We start from the raw sequence: 24,425 nt of genomic DNA, 5'->3' as shown, positions 1-24,425 counted from the left end.
TCCATGCTGAAAGTGGGTTACACCTTTTTTAAAAAAAAAATGGGCCCAGTTTGGGTTGGTTGGTGGACTTTTACCTTTTGGTACAAAATGCCCCTCCTCACTGAGACTGGCAGGGTTGTCTGAGGCCGTGAGACCTGGAAGCCCCAGGCGGTGGCATTCAGGGAGGAATCCCCCTGCAGGACCAGCTGCCCTCTCTACCAGAGTGTCCAGCCACCAGTGGGACACCTGGACTCACCACCTGCAGTAGGGGGCATTTGCTACCATGCTCAGACCTCTTACCCTTATCTCAGAGTACGGCCCATTGCCTGGCACTTTGTTTCACAGTTAAACCAAGCATCTTTTTAATAAACTCAGTCTTCCGTGTTGATGAGTACTGTGGTTGTCCCCAGTGACTTTCACAGAGTGGTTAGCTCAGATACTTCACTAGCAAACTCTGCCTAACTTCTTGAGTCGCCATTGAACAAAGTAGGCCACAGGAAAGCCTGAGGTTTGAAGGATAAAAAGGGTGAGATGGTGAGCATAACACACCACCTCCTTTCCTACTGGATTTGAATAACATATTAATTATTAATTCAGAGTATCTTTATTGTTCCATCTGCAAACTGCAAATGTGAATTCCAGCCATGTATTTTTAAACAGCTCTATTATGATCAAACAAATTAGAATATCTCAGGCACTTTATTACAAGTGGGCTTTGTTTATAAGGAAGAAGCTGTTTTATATATGGTTTCTATTTCTTCATTTCGGTAAACTGTAGCCAAAGTCTGAGTTAGGAGGAATGTGAGCTGTTTACTATTTAAGAGTTCTATATATCATACTTGCAGTAGCTTCCATCATGTTTCCTTTGTAGAAATAGTGAATTAAGACCCACAGTAGAGAAATCTATGCCCTGGGACCTGGACTAAAATAGAGGAATTGATGAATTTATAACAATATAGATAACTAATCTGGATAAAAAAGATTCAAAAACAGCTTCAGTTAGCTATATATGCAGTTAATGTTGCCTTCTGGAAAGAAAGGATGTACAAGGATATTTTCAGTTACTTTAGAAATAGATTCTGAAAGTATTCATGTATTAATTGCCTATGAATATTGAGCCATCTATTAGACAATGACTGCTTGTGACCTTTTTTTTTGAAACATGGTTTTATTCAGAATTCTGAATTCACAAATTCAGATTTAAATTTGTACCTGCAGATCTCTGGTTGTCTCTAAAGTATAATATTGTGTTTTTTATAGTGGGTTTAATACATAGAAAATTCTTAACATCTTTCTTGTAGAATTTTTAAGTAGAAGCCAGAGTCTTCTGTATCCTGTATCATCCATTATTTATTGCTGCATAGCAAACCTTCCCCCAAACATGGTGGCTCAACACAACAACAATCATTTATTGAGTCCACAAATAGGCACTTTGGGCAGAGCTTGGCATGGAAAACTTTCACAGCTGGGGCAGTTCAAGGGCAGGGGGCAGTTGGGATATGTGGGGTGGAGTGGGGAGGGGTCACAAATCCTCTTCCAAGATGACCACTCACCTGGCTGGTGAGTTGGTGCTGGCTGTAGCCTAGGAGCTGAGCTGGGGCTGAGGGCCTGGGACCTTGGTTCCTCTTCATGGAATCACAGTGGAACCATAGTAGCTAGGTTCTAAACACGATCATCCCAAGAGAACCAGGTAGGAAGCTATGATGTCATATTTTTGGCAGCCTTGGAAGGCTCATGGCATTACTTCTGCTATGCACTACTAAGTTATCCCAAGTTGAAGGGCAGGGGACTCCTGGCTCTGCCTGTTGGAGGGTAGAATGCCAGAGGTTTGACTATGTGTTTCAAAACTGTCAGACTCTGTTAGGAAACTCTGATAGACATTTAACTGTGACTTGTCAATGGAAGATCTTGATCACTTGTTGATAGGGCGAGGATGCACTGCTACCCATAATTACATGACCTTACATGTCTGGGTCTGTTAGGTACGTGCCAAACAGTGCTCTCAGGTTTGCACGGAGGTTTTGTTGGTGGCAGACCCAGGTTTGGTTGGAGTAGTAGGGATGGAAGTCAGAGTGCAGCACCCCTGGAACAATTGGGGGAGATGACAGAGTGGACACAGGGGTGTGTATGGTGATTTCAAAGATGCTTAGCCGAGACAAAAAGAAGAGAAGGGGCCCAATAATATGAAGGTGATAGAGGTCTGAGAGAGCTTTTCTTTTCTCTTTTTCTTTTTTCAAGGTTGGAAGAATTTGTAGGGTGAAGGGAAGGAACCAATATAAAATATAAGGTGGTATTGTCTCCATTCACCAACGTGACTTAATTTGTCTTCCAGTTTTTCTTAAGTGCAGGGATCCTGGTCTATGGCCGTATACAACAGACACTTGGTAAACATTTGCCATCGAAAAAAGGAATTTCAGTTGTAGAGAAACATTGTTTATGGAGTGGCTCAGCCCCTGCAGTGACCTCTTTCCTTCCCTTTCAAGATGTGGCCCTTTGCCTGTCATTTTGTTTCACAACAGACCATGGAGATTTGAAATAGAAGTCAGTCCCCCACCTTGCTGGGTGTTGTGGCCATCCCAGGGGCCTCCAAGAGAATTCATAACTATGTCTTCTCCTCACTCCTGCCTAAAAGACCTCACTAACAAACTTTGCCTATTTTCTGGAATCACCCATTGAAGCAGAAGAGCCTATAGGAAGACCTAGGCTTCAGGAAGGCCACACTGATGACCCTAGGGGCTCAGTACAGACCTAGTCACAGTCACAGACTCATTTTCTCTCGGAGCATCCCCTGGTCCCCTGTGTTACAGGGTATGAACACCTACTTCAGAGGGATGTTGGAGTAATATCTCAAGATTGATCACGTTTGTAGAAGTGCTTCCTAAACTGTAAAAATTAACTGCAGAGCACTATATAAATGTACGAAACTGATTATTTGTAGTCCTGTAGGCCAGTATGGGTGTTTATATTTTATTAGAAACCTGACTTTTTTCTATAAGGGTTGTATAGTATCTGCTTCAGCCACTTCTCCTTTTTTTTTTTTTTTTTGACTTAGGTAAGAAATTGGCCTGGAAGTGTCACCAATTGAAGAATTGCAATAATTTTTTGCTCACAATCTACAATTGCAATAGACGCAGTAATAAGAGTACTCTCTGTAGTTTTTTTTTCTGCCTTTCTAAGGAGTACAAACCACTGACTACCGTAAATAATGGGAAAGTGGCATTTTGCCTCTGGCCCTGCGTGTCTTTAGAGGCTGCATTTTCTCTGACACATGAGAAATAGTTGAAGACACTTCAAGAATTAGTCATATTAGTGTGCTAATGATCCAAGGCATACAACATGGAGAGAATAGTATAATTCAATTTATAATTCATGCTAATTAACAGCTATTATGAAAAGAACTTCAGCTTTAACTTCATTTTTTAATAATTGGCACATCTGTGTAGCACCATACATTTGATAATTGTTGTGACATGCACATATGTAACATTTCTTTAGGACAGCATCTCTTTCAGAATCACTGCACTCTTTTTTAAACTAAAATTTCTAATGAGGACAGGGAATGGGACATGAGTGTTTGTTTCCCAAGGTTTTCTAAGTAGGAGAAGCGAGTGGGTTTTAGTGGATGCTTGAATGTTTTGCTGAGGAATTTGTTGTTGGGGATGCCAACTGGACAAAAACTCACTGGTGGTTTTTTGAAGCTTCATTCTGGTAGAGCAAAAGTCACAAATATTGTCACACTGTGCACATTGTGTAGTTCTTAATGAAAGCAGAGGCCCTGAGACCATGAATATATGCCAACTGCAATAATAAACATTTAAATAATCAAGATGACTTTTGAAAGACCTATCTTTGGTGTTTGCATTTTTTTAGGGCACATGCTTCTGTGTTCTGTTTCATGTTGTCCCTGACAGAAATTTCCGTGGGAAATTTCATGTGTGAGAGATAGACATATGGGACCAAGTTGGACATGGAGTCAGAGCAGGGGACAGGTCACTGGCCCTGTCTCCAGTCCCGCAACCATGGTGACTCCAGTCCCTGTTATTTCCCCAGGGTGTTTCCGGGGTTGCTACCTTCCTCAGTGCTCCTGCCCTGGCCCGCTGTCTTCTTTTGTCGTCACTGGGGGTGCGGGGAGGAGCCTGAGTTTCATGTGGCCCATATTTGCACATTTAGGAAATTCCAGAGAGCACATTTGTTTGGGTTTTTGCCATCACTTCCACTTTGGGGACTTCCCTTCTGTGTGTAGCCAGTGTCGGCGCTGGCTGGGCACAGGCGCACCTCCTCGAACAGCCTGGATGCTCCTCCCTGGAGCTTTGCATCCCGAGTGAGGCGTGGGAGGAGGAGAGATGGTTGGATCTGTGTGTGGCAGAGGCACAGCACTCCTGTGGGCCACCTCCGCCCTCCTGAGCATGCCTCCTGTGGGAAAAGTGAGACTAAGCTTTCTTGAGTTTTCTGATTCCTTCCTAACCTGCAGGGTATTGGTTTCATCCCTGTTTGCAAGAGGCTTGGCTGACAAGGAGAGCCCGGGGCAGCCCCTGGGTGGCCGTTTGTTTCCCACTTACCCTGGGGCCCTGTGGTCCTGGCCTCCCTGCAGCTGGGCGGGGTGTGATGCACAGCACCCATGTGTCCCTTCCCCCAGTAGCGAGGTTGGCCTTCTGGAGGAAGGGAGCTCATCTGCTTGCCGTCGCAGTGTGTGGTGAACTAGCGTCCCTGTGCCTTCTCCCTCTGTGGGACACGTCCTGCTTTAGTGAAGTGTCTATGCACTTGATTACTGTGATGTGCATGTGTAGGTACCTCCTGCTACCAAGTACTACAGGGGATCAGATGGCCTCAGTGAGGTTAAGTGATCTGCCCAAGGCAGGTTGTCTGGCCGGTAACTAACAGAAACCGAACTCTCGCCTGAGGCCTCCTGACCCCTGAGCCTCCTATTTCTGGCCATTCAGATACTTCGGGTCAGCCTGGCCATCAGATGTCCTCCAAGGACCAGCTGTGCATCCCAGATTCAGGAGAGCACAGCAGCTGATAATCACAGAGGAGCATTTGAGCAAGAGCGGTGCCCAGCCGGCATGGGGTGCACAGGCAGTCCTGTTTGCAGTTCCCCTGGACCTGTGGCCCACGCTCTGTCTCCCACCTGGGAGGGTCCAGGGCTGGAGGCTGAGCAGCCACCCAGTCACTTCTCTGTGTGCGACAGCAGCAAGCCCTGCGGTGGGGATGGCCAAGGAGCAGGATCCCCGTGAGGGTCCTTCTCCCTGCTTTGAACTCGGCAGTGGCTCGCTCATGTGACAGCATGACAGGCCAGCTCCCAGGACTGTGTGGGTTATTTTGGAACCGCTCCTTTTACAGGGCCACATCACACAGATTTAAGAACTAGTTAATACTCATTAATTAGGACCATTTCTGGATAGCTTTGCTTTTTCCCTTTGTTTTTTTCTCAAGTTGTATGTGCTTATTGCTGACAGTTTAGAAATCACAAATAAAAAGAAGTAAAAAAATTGGAAATAAAACAAAAAAGACATAAAAAACTCTCATGTTCTTGCCCCCCAGAAATAACCATCTTAACATACATTCTTCCAGACCTTCTTTCTGTTAAATTTTTATCACCATGTATTAGGTACTCTGTTCTTAGCATTTTTATAAACCTGATCTCTATAGGTTTCCTGACATGTGAGGCCTTATAACCCCCATTTTAGAGAAAAGGGAACTGTAGCCTCTAAGGGGCCTCAGCAGGACCCATAAACGCACATATGCATGCGTACTTAGTGAATACGTGTGGAGCGTCTCCTCCAAAGCGGTCTGCGCTGCAGCGCAGTGGGCCGGCTGGAAAGTGTCAGCGCTAGTGCCGCAGCACAAGGTGCGGACGCACGCGGAGTCAGGTTTTGGGGGGCCCCACAGTTAGGCCGTTTGGGTTTGTCTTTAAGAAGAAGAATATAAGCGGCACTTGGGTGGCTCTGTGGGTTAAGCATCTGCCTTGGGTTCAGGTCATGATCCCAGGGTGCTGGGATCCAGCCCAGAGTCAGCATCCAGCTCCCTGCTTAGTGGGGAACCCGCTTCTCCCTCACCCTCTGCCATCCCTGCTTGTGCGCATGCTCTCTCTCTCTCTCTTTCTGTGTCAAATAAATAAAAATCTTTTATTTTTTATTATTTTTTAAGATTTTATTTATTTATTCATGAGAGACACAGAGAGAGAGAGGCAGAGACACAGGCAGAGGGAGAAGCAGGCTCCATGTAGGAGCCCAACGTGGGACTCGATCCCTGATCTCCAGGATCACACCTGGGCCGATGAGGGCACTAAACCGCTGAGCCACCTAGGCTGCCCCAATAAAAATATTTTAAAAAGAAAGAGTCTAAAATTTTGAATACAGTACTAGATATTTACTTAGCATGAGAAGAGGAATAGCAACAAATCACTGAAGCTTTAGAAAGTCAGCTCCTCTGTGTGACTATCATTTAAAAAAAAAAAAAAAAAAAAAAGAAAATCAGCTCCTTTCGTCCTCCTGAGCTCTTTTGAGGCGTGGTTCAGAAAAGCGTACATGAAAGGCTTCCTCATCGGAGCCTGGTGTTTCCTGCCACCCTGCACACTCCACCCTGTGGGGCCCTGCTGCTTCAGCTTCCGCTGCCTGGGCTTCCCCTGGTGGAACACAGACCATGTGCAAGGGAAGACCCTGGATCGAAGGGCGAGGGGAGGGGAGCTGAATGCCAGGGTGGGCTGGAGTCATCCCAGCGAGTATGAGGCAGGACTCCTGTCCCACTCTAGGAGAATATAAATATTTGCTGGCATTCTCATAATTTTTTATGGTGTCATGATTTGTCGTTTTTAGATCTACAGTTTCATTTGGTGAATATTATGGAGTAGGAGTCTAATAATTTTTTCCTCAGATTTTAACCAGTGGCTTCAATAGCACTTGTTAACTAATTCACCTAACAGCCTTGATTTGAAATGCCATCTTTATGATATATTAAGTTATTGTTTATACTTGGATCTGTGTCTGGATTTTCTATTGTGTTGCAATGATAGGCTTGTTTTTTAATTATTTTATTTTTTTGATAGGCTTGTTTATTGCTGGGCTATTAATCAATCACTGAACTTTAGAATATGTTTTCGTATTTGAGAGAGTGGGGTCTTGCCCTATCCCCTCGATAGCTTTTCCTTTAAAAATTTTTTCTTGTATCTTCTTATCTAGTTGTTACTCTAGGTGATATAGTTAGAACCATTTTGCCATGCTCCAGAAAATAAATTTGTTGGGATTTGATTGGGTTAGTATTAATTTTGATTAATTTCTAAAGATTTGAAATCTACATACCATTAAATTATGTTTTCCAGAATGTGGTATATCTATTTATTCTGTTTTCCCTTTATGTCATTAGTGCCCCTTTTTTTGTCTTTTCGGCAAGTTTTTAATGTTCAGGTCTACGTAGTTAATTTTTGTTATGAAAGGGATATTATATCCATCTCCCATAACTTTTCTAACTGGCCATTTTTGGTATATAGAAAGACTTTTCAGAAAGAAACGTGGCCCCTTACCAAACTTAGTAATTTTAATAATTTTTGCATTGTCAGGTCTTTTGATCTTGTTTCCACTTTTTGAAAACCATATTTGGAGTGGTGTCTGATGCATCAAATGCTGTCATGACTGGCCCTTCGGCTGTGGAAGGGATTCAGGGCATGGTGACCTGATAAGGCAGGATTACTATGATAATAATTGCGATTGAGCAAATTAGGGAAAAGGTTAGGACACACAGAACTTGTAGAATTTATTATAAATCGTTGAAAGTCTGACAATGTGCAAGTCACATAGCACAGATTCAGCTACAGCGCACATCAAATCACATATCCTGATCAGACATTTAACTCGACGGTGGCCCTGTGAGAGTACACACCCTGTCTGTGCTATCTGATAATGGCAAATCAGTTTCCCCAGGATTGTTCAAAGGGATCTGTGTTCAGGGTAACTTGTTTTACCTGCTCCTCAATGTATAAAGGACACCAAACTGAATACCCATAGATAAACACAGCTAATAGGAATTTCCTAAAGTTTGGGCATTTGCTGATGGTGATGTGCTGTTGGATTTGTGGGGGGCCCTGGCTGCAGCACCCTGCTTCTCAAGGCAGAATGGGACTATGTTATTCCTCATCTGTGTTTACTGGAGAGACTGCTTAGAACCAGACCTCAAACGTGGGCAGACAGGCTCATTCCAGGCTGTGCCATGGCGTGGCTCGGGAGGTGAGTAACCGGAGACTTGTATCGATGACTTACCTGTGGTTTAGACCGATTTTACTTGAACCTTGTTTCACATTGAAGCAACATAATTTGTGGGCTTCTACCCTAGGGTGTGTCAATGACTGTTCTACTTTGAGAGAACCAGAAGGGGAAAGACCACAAGTCCCAGGGGTGGTGATGACACGGGTCATCTTTGTGATCTCGTGTGTGTGGGTGTGTGGCAGAGGGAAGTACACCCATGGGAGTGAAATTTAGGGAACCTGTTTGGGGAATGCTGGGAACCATTTTACTTCTAATTCAGAAGAGCCCCTAGGAAGGGAAATAATTTAGTTTGCCATATCATTAGCAGACATTCTGATTAGACCTTCATGGCACATTGCCTGGTGGCTGGAAGCAGGGGCAGGAGGGACAGCCCCACCCCTAACACTTGTCAGGCCTAGGGCAGGAGTGTCCCTGGAGGCTCATGTACCATGTGTCCAAATAAATATTTCAAAGTTACATGTCTATCTATAAATCAGGTTCTGTCTTCCTCTCTTGATAAATATACCTTCACAAGAACCTGGACAGCCAGAGTCATTGGTTGCTCATTGGTGTTGTGGTTTCTGTTCTTCTTGTCATCTTTGTCACTGTCACCAGGGATTTCCTGTCACTGCTGGGAGGTGTTTCCTATCTATTCCTTAATGGTGCTTTCTGGCACCTCCTCCTTAGTTTGAAGATATTGCCTATTCAGCAAGAGGTATTTCATATTCTGAAGAGTCCTCCTTCATGAGTAAGAGGTACAGAATTTCTTTCTTTTTATGTGTTTAAGACTTTGGATTTGTTCCATTCCGGGAACTCCTTTCGATTCCTTTCTGCTGTCTCTAAGTTCTTTCAGTTATGGCTTTTCTCTTGACTTCTGTGCACTATTTGTCCGGATTTTCTTTTCTCTTCTCTTCTTTTCTTTTTTTTTTTTTTAAAGATTTTATTTTTTTATTCATGAGAGACACAAAGAGAGAGGCAGAGACACAGGCAGAGGGAGAAGCAGGCTCCATGCGGGGAGCCCAATGTGGGACTCCATCCCAGGTCTCCAGGATCAGGCCCTGGGCTGAAGGTGGCGCTAAACTGCTGAGCCATCAGGGCTACCCTGGACTTTCTTTTCTTAATAAGCTAGTAGGGATATTCCTTAAGCCTATTTACCTTTTCACTTGGGTGCCTGATTTGTGTTTATGTCAAACACCATCAGTAACTGCTCAGCTATGAGGACAAAAATGAGACGAAACTTTCTAAAGTGGAGCGATCTTTCTTTGTGGCTTCTCCCAATAATTCTTATGTTCTGCCATTTGTTATTTGATGGGTGTGGAGCTTCCCTCCCCCTCTCCTGACTTTTGTCTGCTTGCTAGATTTCAGTCTTCTACACTAATTCCCACCATCTGATCTGATGTGGTATATTTGTCACAAAGCAAACATCCAGAGACCTCTTTCCACTTCCTATCCAGCCCTTTGCCCCCAGTGCTGGGGGCTCAGGCTTAATTAACGTCTAACATTTGGATTAGTTCCTGAGGGAATGGATTGGTTACAATGTGGCTGACTAGCATTTAGTAGGATATAATGTTTTTTGGACAATTTGAAAATTCCAGTTGTTGTGACCTTTAACCTTGTCTACAAAGGAATCCTATAGCCTTGCTGAATGTGCACTTCTCCCCTGTCTAGATACTCACTTTTCAAAATGACTTTTCCACACCCTTTCTTTTCTCCTTAAACCTCCTGCATCTCCTTACCCTTCCTTAATATTGGCTGGTGACCTTGCTTCTTATTTGACTGATAAAGTAAAAACACTTTGAAGACAGTATCACCTTTTGGTGCTGAAACTACACGCCCACCACATCAGTGCTTACATACTCTTAATTTCCCTCCTGTTTACATCTCCATACTGTTGTCTGTACCTACCCAAGACCTGCCTGCCTCGTGGACTGCATTATGTCCCTTTCCACTTACTCAAGGACTCTGAAGTTAATCTATGCTCCCTGCATCCTTAATTTTCCCTCTCTCCTTGATTAGCCCTATCAGCCTACAGAGATCTCTTTCATCTTAAAAAATGCACTGTGGAACCCACTCCTGGTTTTCAATTCTATCCCATTTGGTTCCTTTTTTTATAGTTTCTGTCTCTCTGCTGGGAACACCCAGCTCTCCACTGATTTGAAGATAGTTTTCCTCATGGAATAGCACTATATCAGCTACTGTAAAGTCTTTACTTGATATTTCTAACATCTGGGTCATGTGGGGGTCAGCATCTATTGATTGTTTATTCCCTTGAGCATTGGTCACATTTCCCTGGCTCTTTGTGCATTGAGTCACTTTGCATTGTCCTGAACACTGTGAATGTTATGTTGTATAAACCCTGGGTCCTTTTGTAATCTTGGAGGAGTTTATCTATATATTTTTTTAAGCAGGCAGTCACGATGATTAGGTTCAGGCCACTAGTCCTACGTCACCCTCTTTGAGTACTAGTTCCCATGTGGTTCAGTTTTCCAAAGCTTCTGTGCTCTGTTTTGGGTCTTCCCTGCACCCCTATGCAACTCAGGGGTGACTCTGAGACTGGAGTGGGCTCACGCAGAACTGGGGGATCCCCTTCTTTAGTTGTCTCCTCTCTGTAGTTCCACTCACACTTCTTGGCACATAGGAGCCAGACAGATGGGGTTTCTGTTTGAGATTTGTATGATTGTGGACCTCTATGACTGGAGCCCATCCTCTGAGCAAGGCCTCAAGAGAAAAGAAGAGAGACCGAGAAAGAGGGTTGGGGGAGAAGGTGAGGGGAAAGGTGAGGTTGGGGATTGTAATTCTTTTGTGTATATACTGAGAAGCCGAATTGCTGGGTCAGATGGTAATTCTATTTTTAATTTTTTGAGGAGGTGACATACTGTTTTCCATAGCTGAAAACATTTTACATTCCTGTCAACAGTGTACCAGGGCTCCAATTTCTCCGCATCCTCACCAACACTTTCCATTTTTTGTTTTATTTTTGTTTTTTGATAGTGGCCATCCTAATGGGTGTGACATGGTACCTCGTTGTAGTTTTGGTTTGCATTTCCCTAATGATCATTGACTTTGATACAGTCAAGACACAGCCCAAAATAGTTCATGGTGCCCTCATGGAGGGACACTCCATTCCCGTCCTTCTTCCTCTTCCATTGGTGACTACTAATCTGCTCTCCATTTTTGTAATTTTATCATTTTAAGAATGTGATAGAAATGAGATGAAACTGTATGCAACCTATTGGGGTTGGTGTTTTTTACTTGGCATCATTCCTCGGAGGTTCACTCACATGGATAGCTTGCTCAGCACCTCCTCATAGTACCATAGTGGTGTTGAGCATCTTTTCAATTCCATTTTCCATTTGTACATCTTTGGAGAAATATCTATTCAGATCCTTTGCCCATTTTTGAATTGGTTTGGCTTTTTTGTTGTTGAGTTTTAGATGTTTTCTGGATACATTCTGGATATTCTTTATCAGATATATAATTTGAAAATCTTTTCTCCAATTTTGTGGTTTGCCTTTTAACTCTATATTATCTTTTGATGCACAAAATTTTAAAATTTTCATGAAGTCCAGTTTGACATTTTTTCTTTTTTTTGCTTGTGCCTTTGGTGTCATATTCATGAAATCGTTGCCAAATCCAATGTTATAAAGCATTTGCTTTATGTTTTCTTCTAAGGGTTTTATAGTTTTAGGTCTTGGATCCATTTTTGTACTAATTTTTGTATAGGGTGAAAGGTAAGGGTCCACCTTTATTCTTTTGCATGTGGCTATCCAGTTTTCCCTACATAATTTGTTGAAAAGACTATCATTTCCCCCATTGAATTAGTGTTGGCACTCTTGTCGAAATTCATTCTATTCCTTTGTTCTGTATGTCTGTCTTTATGCTAGTATGTTTCCATTAATAAAGCCACAGTCTGCCTGCTTTTTTTCCTTTTCATAGTTCTGGGTACCTGCTTTTTGTATTTTGTCCAGAGTTTCTGGTTGTGATCAGAGGAAGGGTGACTATTGTGGGCATTCACCCCTATGACAGTGCCATGATTTTAAATGCTGTATTTGCAACATCAAGGTAAACCTCGTGCCTGAAAGTCTTGCCTGAACTGTACTTCTTCTGGATATCAAACAGGCATCTCAACCTCATGAGTCTAAGGCTGAATTCTCCATCTTCCCACCTACCTCTCTTCCCACAGCCTTCCCCACTCCAACAATGACTACAGCCTTCAGTTGCTCAGGCCAGATACCTGGAGATGTCCATGGCCCCTCTCCATTGCTCGTACCGCACATCCAAGTCTTTGCTAATCTTGACAGCATTGTTCAAAGTATAGCTAAAATCAGACAGCTTCTTACCATTTCCATGTTGTCATCATTGCTCACCTATAGAACTGTAGGAATCTCATAACTGCTCTCTTTGCTTCCATACTTTAGCCCCAGGCTGTTCTTCACCCTAGTGAGTCAGAGGGTATGTTAAGCTTTTGCTCAGCCCCCTCACCCCTATAGATGACTATCTCACTGTGCATAAAAGCTCAAGTCCTTCCAGTGACTTAAGGTACTAGGTAACCTCTAACCATCCTTCATTCCTGCTTTTTCCCATTGCTCTCCTTACTCATCTGGCTTCAGTTACACAGCTTATAGCTGTTCTTCAACCCTTTTACTATACTCCCACATCAGGGCCTTTGTACTTGCTATTCCTCACCTGGAATGCTTCTCTCTCCCAATATCTGCAGGGCTCTCTGGTTCACTCACCTTTTAATCTCTGTTCAGCTATCACTTCCTCAGAGAGCCTTGCCCCCATGACTCTCTGTCCCCTCTTAGCCTGCATTAGCCATAGCACTCATCAAACCTGACATGTTAGCATAAGCTCTTTGATGACAAGTCCTTTGTATTTATTTTTCCAGTATTGTATCTGAGATGCCTAGGACAGTGCCTAGCACACAATAGGCACTCAATAAATATTTATTGAATGAACAAATTAAAAGGTAAACGATATAATTAAAGTATTTCTTCACAAAAAGGAATTCAGTACAGTTGTCCTCCAATATTTTTTCAAATGTTCTGCATTAAAAGAAGGATGAAGAATTGTTATGATATGTTTGAAGATATTGGCATCCACAAGCCCACATTTGGAGTACAGAATATTAGTGCCTTGGTAGAAACAGCTGAATTAATTTCTAACTCTTACCTACTTGGATTCAGTTCTTGGTCCTCACTGGGCTATTTTATTCTAAGGATAGCTATTGTAATCAAAGATGGAAATATATGGGGCAGCCTGGGTGGCTCAGTGGTTTAGCGCCGCCTTCAGCCTGGGGCGTGATCATGGAGACCCGGAATCGAGTCCCACATCAGGCTTCCTGCATAGAACCTGCTTTTCCCTCTGCCTGTGTCTCTACCTCTCTGTCTCTGTCTCTGTCTCTCTCTGTGTGTGGGTCTCTCATGAATAAATAAATAAAATCTTAAAAAAAAGATGGAAATATTGAGCTTTCATTCTAGTATCACATAGTGCATCTTAAAGACCAACAAGGTGGAACACAACAGTGTGGAAACCAGCACGGCCAACATTGTATGTAGCCACTTTAGCTGCATTATCTCTGCAATCTTGTTCTGCTGTGAACAGGTCCATGATCATGAATGACAGAGTGAAGAGTTATTATGCAGATGTTTAGCCCTGGATGTGAGCAAACTTTAAAGTCATCTTCTGTGGCTAGAATCCTTATCTCCTCTACTTTCAGCACCTCCGAGGCACAGGCAGGTTGGTTGTGAAGATGCAGTAGTTATGTAGCTCAGATATTGAACCTAGAAAGCCAGTGAACACTCAAAAATTCGTATCATTTTTGTTCTTTGCATCAGAGTCCATTTTTTAGTGCAGTGGCCTTGTGGGTTCAAAGAGAGGACAGTTGTCACCCTAAGGTGTGTTCTCACTGCTGGTGAGTATGAGGACATCTGCCTCTTGTTTTTTCTAAGGCTACATTATAAATTAGGACGTGTTTTGAGATGGCTTTCTGGATTTACTTCTGACTTCTGAAAGTGGGTGTTAGGAAGGAGGATTTTGAGGATGTAATTCTAACAGTCATGTAGTGCTTACAACTCAGAGTTTTCCATTGCCTTAACAATGGAGCTATTATTGCTCAGTAGATGGTCCCATAATGAACCAGCTTGGGTGGTAAATAACTGATGTGTCCTGTTCTGTTTTTGCTTTTTCAAGTGCAGTATTTTCTTGTTTGTCAAATTTTATGTATATTGTTTTAAGGCTTTTTTCCTCCTTCTGTATGTGATAGTATAAGTGCTTTGTTTTGATGGGAGTTGCTGCTTTAATGCTATGGTTGGAATTTAGGGTGAATACTGGCTTATGATCTATTAAAAGATATACTTCTCACTTCTGTTTCAAGGGTAAGCTGTTACATAATTGTCATCTTTAACTAGAAGGAGGGAAAATAATGGAAATGTGTTCTGCAGTCTCTGTATGCTATTTAGCATTTAATTTGGGTATTTAATCATATTCTCTAGTTGTCCAGGGCATATGGCAGTTTCCAGCATCTTAAAGGCATGAAGGGAAATACTTTGCAGCCCTGTTAGGAGGTTGCTGAATATGTCTGAGAAATGACTCATTCCTTTTGGTGAAGAGAGCTTTAGTGGGAGGAAGAATTTCTAGCATCTTTTTGGCTGTATGAAAGCCTGAGTGTTTTTACAGTACTCATTCATTTTTTTGTTCATTTATTAATCCAGTGGATATTTATTGCATGTTCTGCTCTATACCAGTCACTGTGCTAGGTAGGTGTCTAGGGAAGAGTCCCTCTCTGATGAACAGAATAGCTGATAGTGGAGGGATGGGGAAGCTAGAGCACTTCTGTGAATCTGATGAAAAGATTGTCAGGTGTGGGTGGCAGGAACCTTGCCAGAAACGGAGGGAGGAGTCTGAGCACATGGCTTCCAAGATATTTCTGCTCTGTGCAATTAAAGTATACCACGAGCCTTAACACTGTTTGTGCTCTATTCTATGTAATTCCATTTCTTTACATTTCTCTTGACGAAATAGAAGTGTTATTTATAATTTAAAAAAAAAAGAGGAAGAAAATCTAATTGCCCCATAGTGCAGACTGATGAAATTAATTATGGTGCATTCATGAGATGGAGTTTTCTGCAGTCATTAAAACTCATATTGCAAAAGAATGTTTAATGGCATGGGGAAATACCATTTAATAAGTGGAGAGAAAAGCCTGTAAACAGTACAATCTCAATTTGGTACTGCTGTGTCCTCAATCTGGCCCACCTGGGTTGCGATGTTGAAATTGCGGCCACCCTGCCCCCACGTGCACTCACCTTGCCCTTGCCCTGCTATTCCCCTTTCCTTACACTTGCTAACATACTCTATAGTTTACTTGTGCCTCTTATTGCTGTTGTTTTACTGTCCTGCTAGAATATAAGTTGTAGGGCTGCAGGAATTCTTTTTTCTATTTTGTTCACTGATGTGTCCAAATAAGCCTAGCCCAGTGTCTGGCATGTGATAGACCCTAAAAAACAAACAAACAAACAAACAAACAAACAAAAAAACTATTGAATAAATGTTGAAGGAAATGTGGAAGAGTTATGATGGCTATTCCTTTTTTTCTTTTCTTTTCTCAATTTTTCCTATTTTAATAGGAATTAATTCCTATTAATCCTAATAAACATGGATTCCCTCTATAGTAGGAGGGGGGGAAAGTTTAAAAAAAACAGACAGAGTGGAGTCTGAATTCCTCATGCAGACCTTGCTTGTTGACCTGGGGCAGAGGGCTGAACGGCTGATGGAACAGGGCAGAATCAGGCCTCTGGTTGTATGTAGAGAACACAATCCATATGAAACGTTAAAGTGCTTGTGGGCTCCGGGGTGGTTTTGTGCTGGATTTGGAACCTTCCCCAGTCTCCGCCTACGCTGGTAGCGGCCTCCTTCATGCCTTGCTCCTTTCTCCTTCCTGGTCTGTATCTTCCCCGGGTCACGGTTTTCTTCAGATGCCTGCTGTCTTTTTATGGCCTTCTGTGACGACTGTGGCCTTAGTCCGCTGCATCCCCATGGCGCTGACAGAGTGTGCCAAGCCTGGTGCTCAGGGAGGCCAGCCTGACAGGCCTCGCCCGCTTTCTTTCGCAGCTCCGGCCTGTGGAGGAGCCATGTTCACCATGGACGGTCACCAGCCAGGCCAGAGCTGCCGCTGCTGGGAGCCAGGTGGAATCTATTTTAAGACAAGAACCATAGAAATACTTTAAACACACATATGCTCCCCTCGTCTCATGTGCTATCTTTTTTCTGCAAGTAAATGACAAGCTTCTTGAGAAAAAGGCTTCTATTTTCTACTTCTCTTCCCTAGCGTATAAACAGTTCTGGTCTCCAACCTGACGTCACAGACTTCCAAGCTGGCTGGTCCTGGGTGTCCCATATATAAAATAAATGTTTGTGACCCTTCAGGAGATGGCACGAGAGTGATATAGGGGCAGTGATTCGAGCACTGTCGAGGGCATAACATATGTGTGCACATATATATTTAATGAGATTTTGTTATTAATAATTGAAAAGCTAGGGATGCTTGGGTGGCTCAGCGGTTGAACATCTGCCTTCGGCTCAGGTCATGATCCCGGGATCCCAGGATCGAGTCCCACATCAGGCTCCCCGCGTGGAGCCTGCTTCTCCCTCTCCCTCCGCCTGCTGCTTCTCCTGCTTGTGCTCTCTCTCTGTTTCTGTCAAATAAATAAATAAAATCTTTAAAAAATATTAAAAAATATTGAGGGGGAAGAATCCAAACCACAACCACTGGAAACCCATAAATTATTTTTCATACTATTTCAAAAGTTTAGCAAAGGATATATTCCTAACTCTGTGTGATTTATAGCATTTTCTTACTTGAAATAGATAAACAGTTTAGAAATATACAGCTAGGAATCTGTGGGTTTGAGTTATTCACAAAGTATTTGATTAATTACTTAAGAATTCTTTTTTTTAACTGAGGGTTGCTAGAGAGGTGGTGTGGGGGGATGGGGTAACCGGGTGATGGGCATGAAGGAAGGCACCGGATGTGATGAGCACTGGGTGTTACATGCAACTGATGAATCACTAAATTCTCCCTCTGAAACTAATAAAAAAAAAAAAGAATTCTTTTTTTCCTATTTCTTAAAAAAGATTCAACTTGTTACTTTTTTAGTTTTTAAATTTTAAAATATATTCAGAGAGGAAGCAAGTTGACTCAAATGTAGAATGTTTGTCAATTTTTGTAAAAGTTGTATATGGGGGGGATCCCTGGGTGGCTTAGCGGTTTAGCGCCTGTCTTCGGCCCACGGCATGATCCTGGAGTCCTGGGATCAAGTCCCACAACCGGGCTCCCTGCATGGAGCCTGCTTCTCTCTCTGCCTGTGTCTCTGCCTCTCTCTCTCTCGGTGTCTCTCATGCATAAATAAATAAAATCTTTAAAAAGAAGTGTGTGTGTGTGTGTGTGTGTGTGTGTGTGTGTGTGTGTATCTGAGCTGAGGCTCTGTGCATGGGGAAACAGGCATTGGTCCTCAAACTGTATCATTGAGGTGGCTTGATGTAGGGGGGAGAGATGGAATGAATGGAAGAAGAAATGAAGTCTTTTCTCACTTGACATACTTTTAAAACAAATGGTGACATTACTTATGATTTTTGCCTTTCCTTGTTTTGCATTTTTGAATAAAAAACAAAAAAATTGTCAATACTCTCTCATTGTGTAGATTACTATGTCATACCTTTCAGAGCTAGATTTTCCCCTCCCATTGGACATTAAAGGATGCTCAGGTTTTTACTTTCTTAATGCATTTCTAGGTTCTTCTAATATTTGAATTTTTGCAGTTCCTTCCTTTCAACTTTAATATCTTCATTTTCATAGAAGCTATCATCTGTACTCTAATTATATTGCCTTCTAAAATATTTAGTTGAAGGAAATTCCATGATCATTTATGGAGTTTAATGCTTTTTTCATTTGTTTTATCAAATTTTTGAATTCTTACTAATATTTAATACTCTTACAAAGCAAATATGTGTATAGTATAGTTTCACATTCCATTCTCTGTTGCGTAACTTCATGGCCTATGATTTTCACATTCTCCCTCACAGAGTGGTGAAGGGTCTTCTCAGCTTTTTGAAGTGTGCCTCATTCGAGGGAGACGGTGCTATGTTTTCAGTCACAGATACCTTTTCCTTAATGTCGTCATGTGGTCATGTTGGATTTAGGTTCTTGACCTATCTTTATTCCAGTCCTGCTTTGTTCCAAGGGAGTGTGACAGTACAACTGTTTTTCTGACCATTATGTGAAGTAGCACTCAAATCATTTCACATTTAGATAACAGGGTAGAATACAAATCATGTCTTTTGGGGAGAAAATGCTGAAATACGTAACTTGGGTGAAATAGCTAACAAGAATAGAAGGAAAAGTGATGGGTTCTCTTCACAGGGCCTGCGTTTGTCTGGGTCTCCATTCCCTAGTTGTAAAGTGAGGGCCACAGATTGGAATGCTTTCATTCCTCAGCTACATTCATGCTCTGACTGCAAAGGGCCAGTAACTTGGGCTGTGGAGCTGTGGGAAGAACACTGATGGAATATCCTCTTCCTCCTTTTCCAGCATGTTGACCTGGGTTCTGTTAGCTTTAGGAGAGCATAGAACACCCTCCTCCTCCTTAACGTTTCACAGAAATCAAGGGAAGTATCAGGAAGGTGGCCCAGAGTCAAGCTGCTAGACAAACAATTGAAAGTGACTCCAGTAGTTAAAATAACCCACATCTGGACTGCTGTGTGAAAGCTGTCATGAATAGAGTTTGAGAAGAGAAGGAAACTGACTAGAAAAAGTGGAAGCTGCAGATAAAAAGTCTGGAAAAAGCATCCAGAATGTGGGTAGGTGAACACTAGCCCTCGACCTCATCCTGGGAGGTGCAACCAGGAGGTTACCTCTTGGAAGTTGAAATGTCAAGTTTAAAAGAATAGAGTGCATGCTCTCTTGCCTTGGAGATAATACATTTCTAGGTATCCATTATCCCAAATATACCCCACACCCTTATGTAATGTGTTAAGTACAGGGGACATGCATGGTCTTTGTCCTTTTACAGGGGAGAGCATCATGCCTAATTAGGCTACAAGTCTACTTTGGTTCTGACGACAGGACCAAATTCTGTGTTAGGTGGACTGTGGTTCTGACCTGGGGTTGCATGTCGACCAAGACGGTGGTGAGAGGCCATGGGATCTCAGGCTGGATGTTTGAAAGAGGCGTGGTGAGTTATCACTGTGCAGGGAGATTTCAACACAGGCTGTGAATAAGAGCTTTTATGTTCCATTAAAAGTCCACTCATAGCCCGAGTACCTTTGAGATACTTGCCTTTTCTTGATTTTTCCTTCTGAGTTCTGGCTCCTACCTATTATCTTAGGAGGCTAGCTGGAAGTAAATAGACATTTTGTGGCTATTTAAAACACTATGTTAAATGCCTAAAGGAGCCACAGGTTATTTAACACAATTCAGTAGTGAGCACTTCTACAAACAAATTTGTCTTTTATTTTGAAGAGGAGTAAAAATGCAATTCTTTATTCAGCAACCCTGTAAAACCAGTAATGGCTTCATTTCACTCCTAGGTTTACAGCTTTGAAAAATGTTTTCAGCATAAAATGTGAATCTGAGGACATTTGGGGAAAGGATATCCATCCCAAGAGGTAATGGGAACAAGCTGCTCTATTTCTCAGGGCCTGGCTGGAGCCATGGCATGGGTCCCTCTAAGGACATAGAAGAGTGTCTCAGCCATCGCTGTGTCCTCTCCAGCTGGGAGTCCCTCTGCTGGATATCAGAAAAGTCTTTGCTGTGAGAAGAGTGCTATTCTTAATCTTGTATAGTAAGTGACATTTATCTATTGTTTTAAAAATGCCAGTGTCTGCCCAAAGCCAGATCTGAAGGCAATTTGGGGGTCGTGTCAAACTAAGAGGACAGAATTGTAGTTGTGGGGAGGAGGAGGGCTGGGTCATATCCTTGGCTCTTTTCTGTTCTCATACTTAAGATTCCATCTTGATGAATTGAAATTTTTACGCAATAGAAATGTAGTATCACGTTTTGTTGAAGTTGTTTCGGGTCATATATCTGTGTCTTTCAGTATCACATATGCACTTTCTCCTAGTGCCCCTCCCCTCTCCGATTGGTAATCATTCTTCATAACGTCGTCCAAGGTTTGAGCTGTTGAAGCTTACAGGGAGGTTGCCATCCCTGACCACACATGCCTGGCATGTCAATAAGGCTGTCCTTGTAGCCTCAGGATTGTCTGTTTCCAGCTCCCGAGTGCATGAATGCCGTGCAGTTTGGAAGGGAGCCCGTTGTCAGAACCCACCATCCTAGGGGGAAAGGCACATTCCGTGTGAGGTCACTGGTTGTTTTAAACTGTGGATTTTCCCTGGAAATATTTCATTCCAGTAAGTGATTCCCACTATGTTTTGCATTTAGATGTTCTGGGGCTGGGGGAGAGGTTTAAAAGAAAAATAGGGCAACCCTGTGAGGACCCCTCTCACTTCTGAGAGCTTTCTCTGTATCTTGGTTTAATAAACTTCTATTGCTTTGCTCACAAAAAATAAAAAGAAAGAAAAGAAAAGAAAAGAAAAAAAGAAAGAAAGAAAAAAGAAAAATAATGATCCGAAGAAAACATAGGGTTTTCGTAGTATTTAGCTGTAAACGATGGTAGGAGATTAAAAAAAAAAACAACAAATAGAAGTGCAGGCCTGACCCTAAACCATGGAAGATGGACAAATCCATCTTCAGGACTGTGGTTGTCTTTCAATATGTTGATGTCGTTCCAGGGAAATGTTTTCCCAGCTGTTTGGGAGATTGGTGGCATTGCCAAGGCAGAGTGACCACAATGGATGAGATACATAATAGATACACAGAGAGAGCGCATCCTACACTGTGTCCTATTCCAGGCATGTGTTGCACTAAGTCACCCTCCCCTTTTGTCCTTACAGATGCGTTTGACTCTTGAGGCAGCCCGGGCCTGGGTTTCTGCCTTCAGGGGCGTCTGTGGGTGGAGAGCTGGAGGCAGAGTGGCTGAAGGCTCCGGGAGGCTGGGTGTGGGAGAGGGTGGCCGCTCTGTTAATGCCACCTCAGATGGTCCTGCCTTCTCCCCATGACTCACGGTGGCTGGCAGTGACAGAGCCAAATGAGAGTATTAACCAGTGTTGGCCACTGTGACCAAAGGAGTGAAAAAGAACAAATATCATCTCCTTCTGATGTTTACTGCAGATGCCTCAGCATCCAGCTAGCAGAGTATTTTCTGTGTGTAGGCCCGCTGCTATGTTTCTCCTCAGGACTTAAAGATTTCCTATCAGGAAAGAGGAAATGATAGAATAATAGAGGCTTTCCCATGAAGAGGAAATGCTGTTTACAAGTAATGCACAGTTGTTAACTGTTCCGATTGCATACAATTATTGGATGATGCAAACCTTGTTAACTAAAACATCATCTTACTATTTAACTTTGATTTTTTTAAATTAATGACAGTGTTGGGCAGCCCAGGTGGCTCAGCGGGTTAGTGCCGCCTTCCGCCCAGGGTGTGATCCTGGAGACCTGGGATCAAGGGCCACATCGGGCTCCCTGCATGGAGCCTGCTTCTCCCTCTGCCTGTGTCTCTGCCTCTTTCTCTGTGTCTCTCATGAATAAATAAATAAAATCGTTAAAAAAATTAATGACAGTGTTGGGAACATAAGTTTATGTTGCAGTTGTTTTACTTACTGAATTTCAATAAAGAGCAGGAGTGGGGCACCTGGGTGGCTCAGTGGTTGAGTGTCTGCCTTTGGTTCAGGATATGATCCTGGAGTCCTAGGATCGAGTACCGTGTTGGGCTACCTGCGAGGAGTCTGCTTCTCTCTCTACCTATGTCTCTGCCTTTCTCTTTCTCTCTGTGCGTGTGTCTCTCATGAATAAATAAATAAAATCTTTTTTAAAAAAGAAAAGCAGGAGCTGGTGGAAATTCAGAGAGAGACAACTTTAAATGATAGTAGAAGAGGAGTTGCTGGGGCACCTGGGTGGCCCAGATGGTTTAGTGTCTGCCTTCTGCTCAAGTCATGATCCCAGGGTCCTGGAATTGAGCCCCACATTGGGCTCCCTGCTCAGTGGGGAGTCTGCTTCTCCCTCTCCCCCTGCCACTCCCCCCATGCTCATGTTCTCTCTCTCAGTATCTGTCTCCAATGAATAAATAAAAGATTTTTAAAAAATTAAAAAAACAAAAACAAAAACAAAGGAGTTGCTATTGGAAGGGAGATGCTAAAAATATCTAACCTCTTAATCCTGAAATAGTGAAGACTGGGAATGGTTGATAAGGAATATGGGCTTATTCACCAAATCTTGAAATTTTAGGGTGAAAGGACACTCTTTAGTCAAAGTAAGTTTAAGTTTCATTAGAAGAGACACTATTCACACATGAAATTTCATACTGAGGAGGTGGAAAGGCAGGACATATCCATGACTCCATAGGACTCCTATTAGAAGTTGAAATACACATGACCTGTAGGGTTCGTGAAAAAAGAGGAAGGATTATTATCCTTCCATAATAATAATATTCTTGCTATCTGTTCAATTATTTTTATAGAAGCATAATGCAGATGATCATGGAATAGATCAGGGATGAAGATCCTCTGTCTCTTCTAATCCAGGCTACATGTTTCCTGTGTTACCTAAAAAAAAAAAAAATCTATATAGTAATAATAGTACTGTATTCCAGGGCATTTGAAAAGTCTCAGCAGAAAGTGTGAGCCATGTTACCAGAACCCCCACACAGACACTGCTGGTTTGGTGCATTCTTTAGATTCTAGACGGTCTTTCATTTTTATTTTTTACCTTCATTTTATAATCTGCTTTGCTTGGTGCTGTGTACAGTGAGTATGCAAGACTTTGCAGCATTCCACCAAGGAACTGTGCTGGGTGATGATAGCATGAGCCACTTCCCAGTCGGTGACTCATCTTCACATGCTCTGAGCAGAGCCTGTGCCCGGTTTCCAGGCCCCTTGCAGGGCTGATGGAATGAAGCTCTGAGCACTGCAGCTCCTGGGTGGAAGGAGCAAAAAGGTCCTAAGCCAATAGAATGAATTCACTCTTGAGATTTTGTGGATGCTTACCCTATTTAAGAATCTTATTTTGTGTGGAGAAAGGAGTGGGTGTTCTGGTCAGGAGACTCTGGTGCTTTCAGATGCTGGTGATGCTTACCTTTGATAGAGGGGGTTACCTATAGGTAGACTCTGAGTACCCGCCTTGAGCTAAATGGAGCCATTTGTGAGGAAGAGGATGGCTTTTCTTTGCTATCTGGTGTGTCTTGTGTGATGGCACACTGATTGACTAGGAACCCCAGACTTTTTAGATGTAATGTCACTAGGAGATTTTAGGTAGAGGCTCAGTTGCCTCCAAACCAGCTGGCAGCATGGAAGCACTGGTAAACCCCACAATTTCAAAAGATTATAATCCTCGGGAGGATGTGGCACCATAGTGTTATGAAAAGATTATGGGGTTGATTCTTACTTCTGCCACTCATTAGCAGTGATAGAACGTATAATTATCCCCAATTTACAGATAAGGAAATTGAGGCTTAGAGAGATTAAGTAATTTGCCTGAGGTTATGTAGCTAAAGGAGTCTGGCTCCAAGACTGCATGTTTGAACCTATTGCATGCTCTCATGTCTCCCCCTCTGTCTCTCCCCGCTTCCTTCTCTTTTTGAGAAGACATTTTTATTTCCTCTGATCCCTTGATAGAATGTATGGATAGTATGGTATGCCCTTTATAGGTGTGTATGTGAAATCATGGCTAAGAGTGTAAACTCCAGAGCCCAACAGATTGACCAAGTTTAAATCAAGACCTGGCCACATCTCAGCTTGAAACTGAGAAAATCAGTTAATTTCTCTGCACCCCAGCTTCTCCATCTGTAAGCCAGAGACAATAATAGCACCTGCCTTATAGTTGTGAGGGTATGACATGAAGCACCTGGGAAGCACCTAGAGCAGAGTACAACATATGATAAGCACTCAATACATGTGAGCCATTATTGTTTCTGCCATTATTTACTGCTGTCTCTTCAGGCCACTTGGTGGTTGGTGGTAAGTATGGCTTTGTCCTCTATGCTGGGGCCTTGCTGGAGGGTCTGGGTAGATAATGGTCTAGGCAACATGCTAAGCAAGGTTCGGTGATCAGCCAGTCTTGAGCCAACAATCTAGGCAGAGATTAACAGGGTATGCATT

The 24,425-nt window shown here is 42.7% G+C and overlaps 1 protein-coding gene and 1 pseudogene across 14 annotated transcripts in view; one reads left to right on the top strand and one right to left on the bottom strand.

The window, feature by feature from the left end:
• The window catches only part of LOC119877062, a 36,379-nt pseudogene extending 17,982 nt beyond the window's left edge, over positions 1-18,397 (bottom strand).
• Positions 1-24,425, top strand: part of CSGALNACT1 (chondroitin sulfate N-acetylgalactosaminyltransferase 1) — a 327,304-nt gene that overhangs the window by 75,548 nt on the left and 227,331 nt on the right. For 5 of the 14 annotated variants that reach the window (XM_038559874.1, XM_038559884.1, XM_038559876.1 and 2 more), the window contains exon 1: positions 19,903-20,056. The exons of 7 other annotated variants lie outside the window; for them this stretch is intronic. The gene's annotated coding sequence lies outside the window, so the exon portion shown is untranslated. Of the gene's footprint in view, positions 1-8,953; positions 8,972-19,900; positions 20,057-24,425 lie in introns of those variants that run through there. 2 more of the 14 variants (XM_038559872.1, XM_038559891.1) reach the window with 2 other exon arrangements.

The sequence above is a fragment of the Canis lupus genome, chromosome 16 (assembly GCF_011100685.1).
Source record: "Canis lupus familiaris isolate Mischka breed German Shepherd chromosome 16, alternate assembly UU_Cfam_GSD_1.0, whole genome shotgun sequence".
In the NCBI taxonomy this organism is placed as follows: Eukaryota; Metazoa; Chordata; class Mammalia; order Carnivora; family Canidae; genus Canis; species Canis lupus.
The sequence above is the reverse complement of the archived record's forward strand: the minus strand, read 5'-3'. Positions and strand labels throughout refer to the sequence as shown.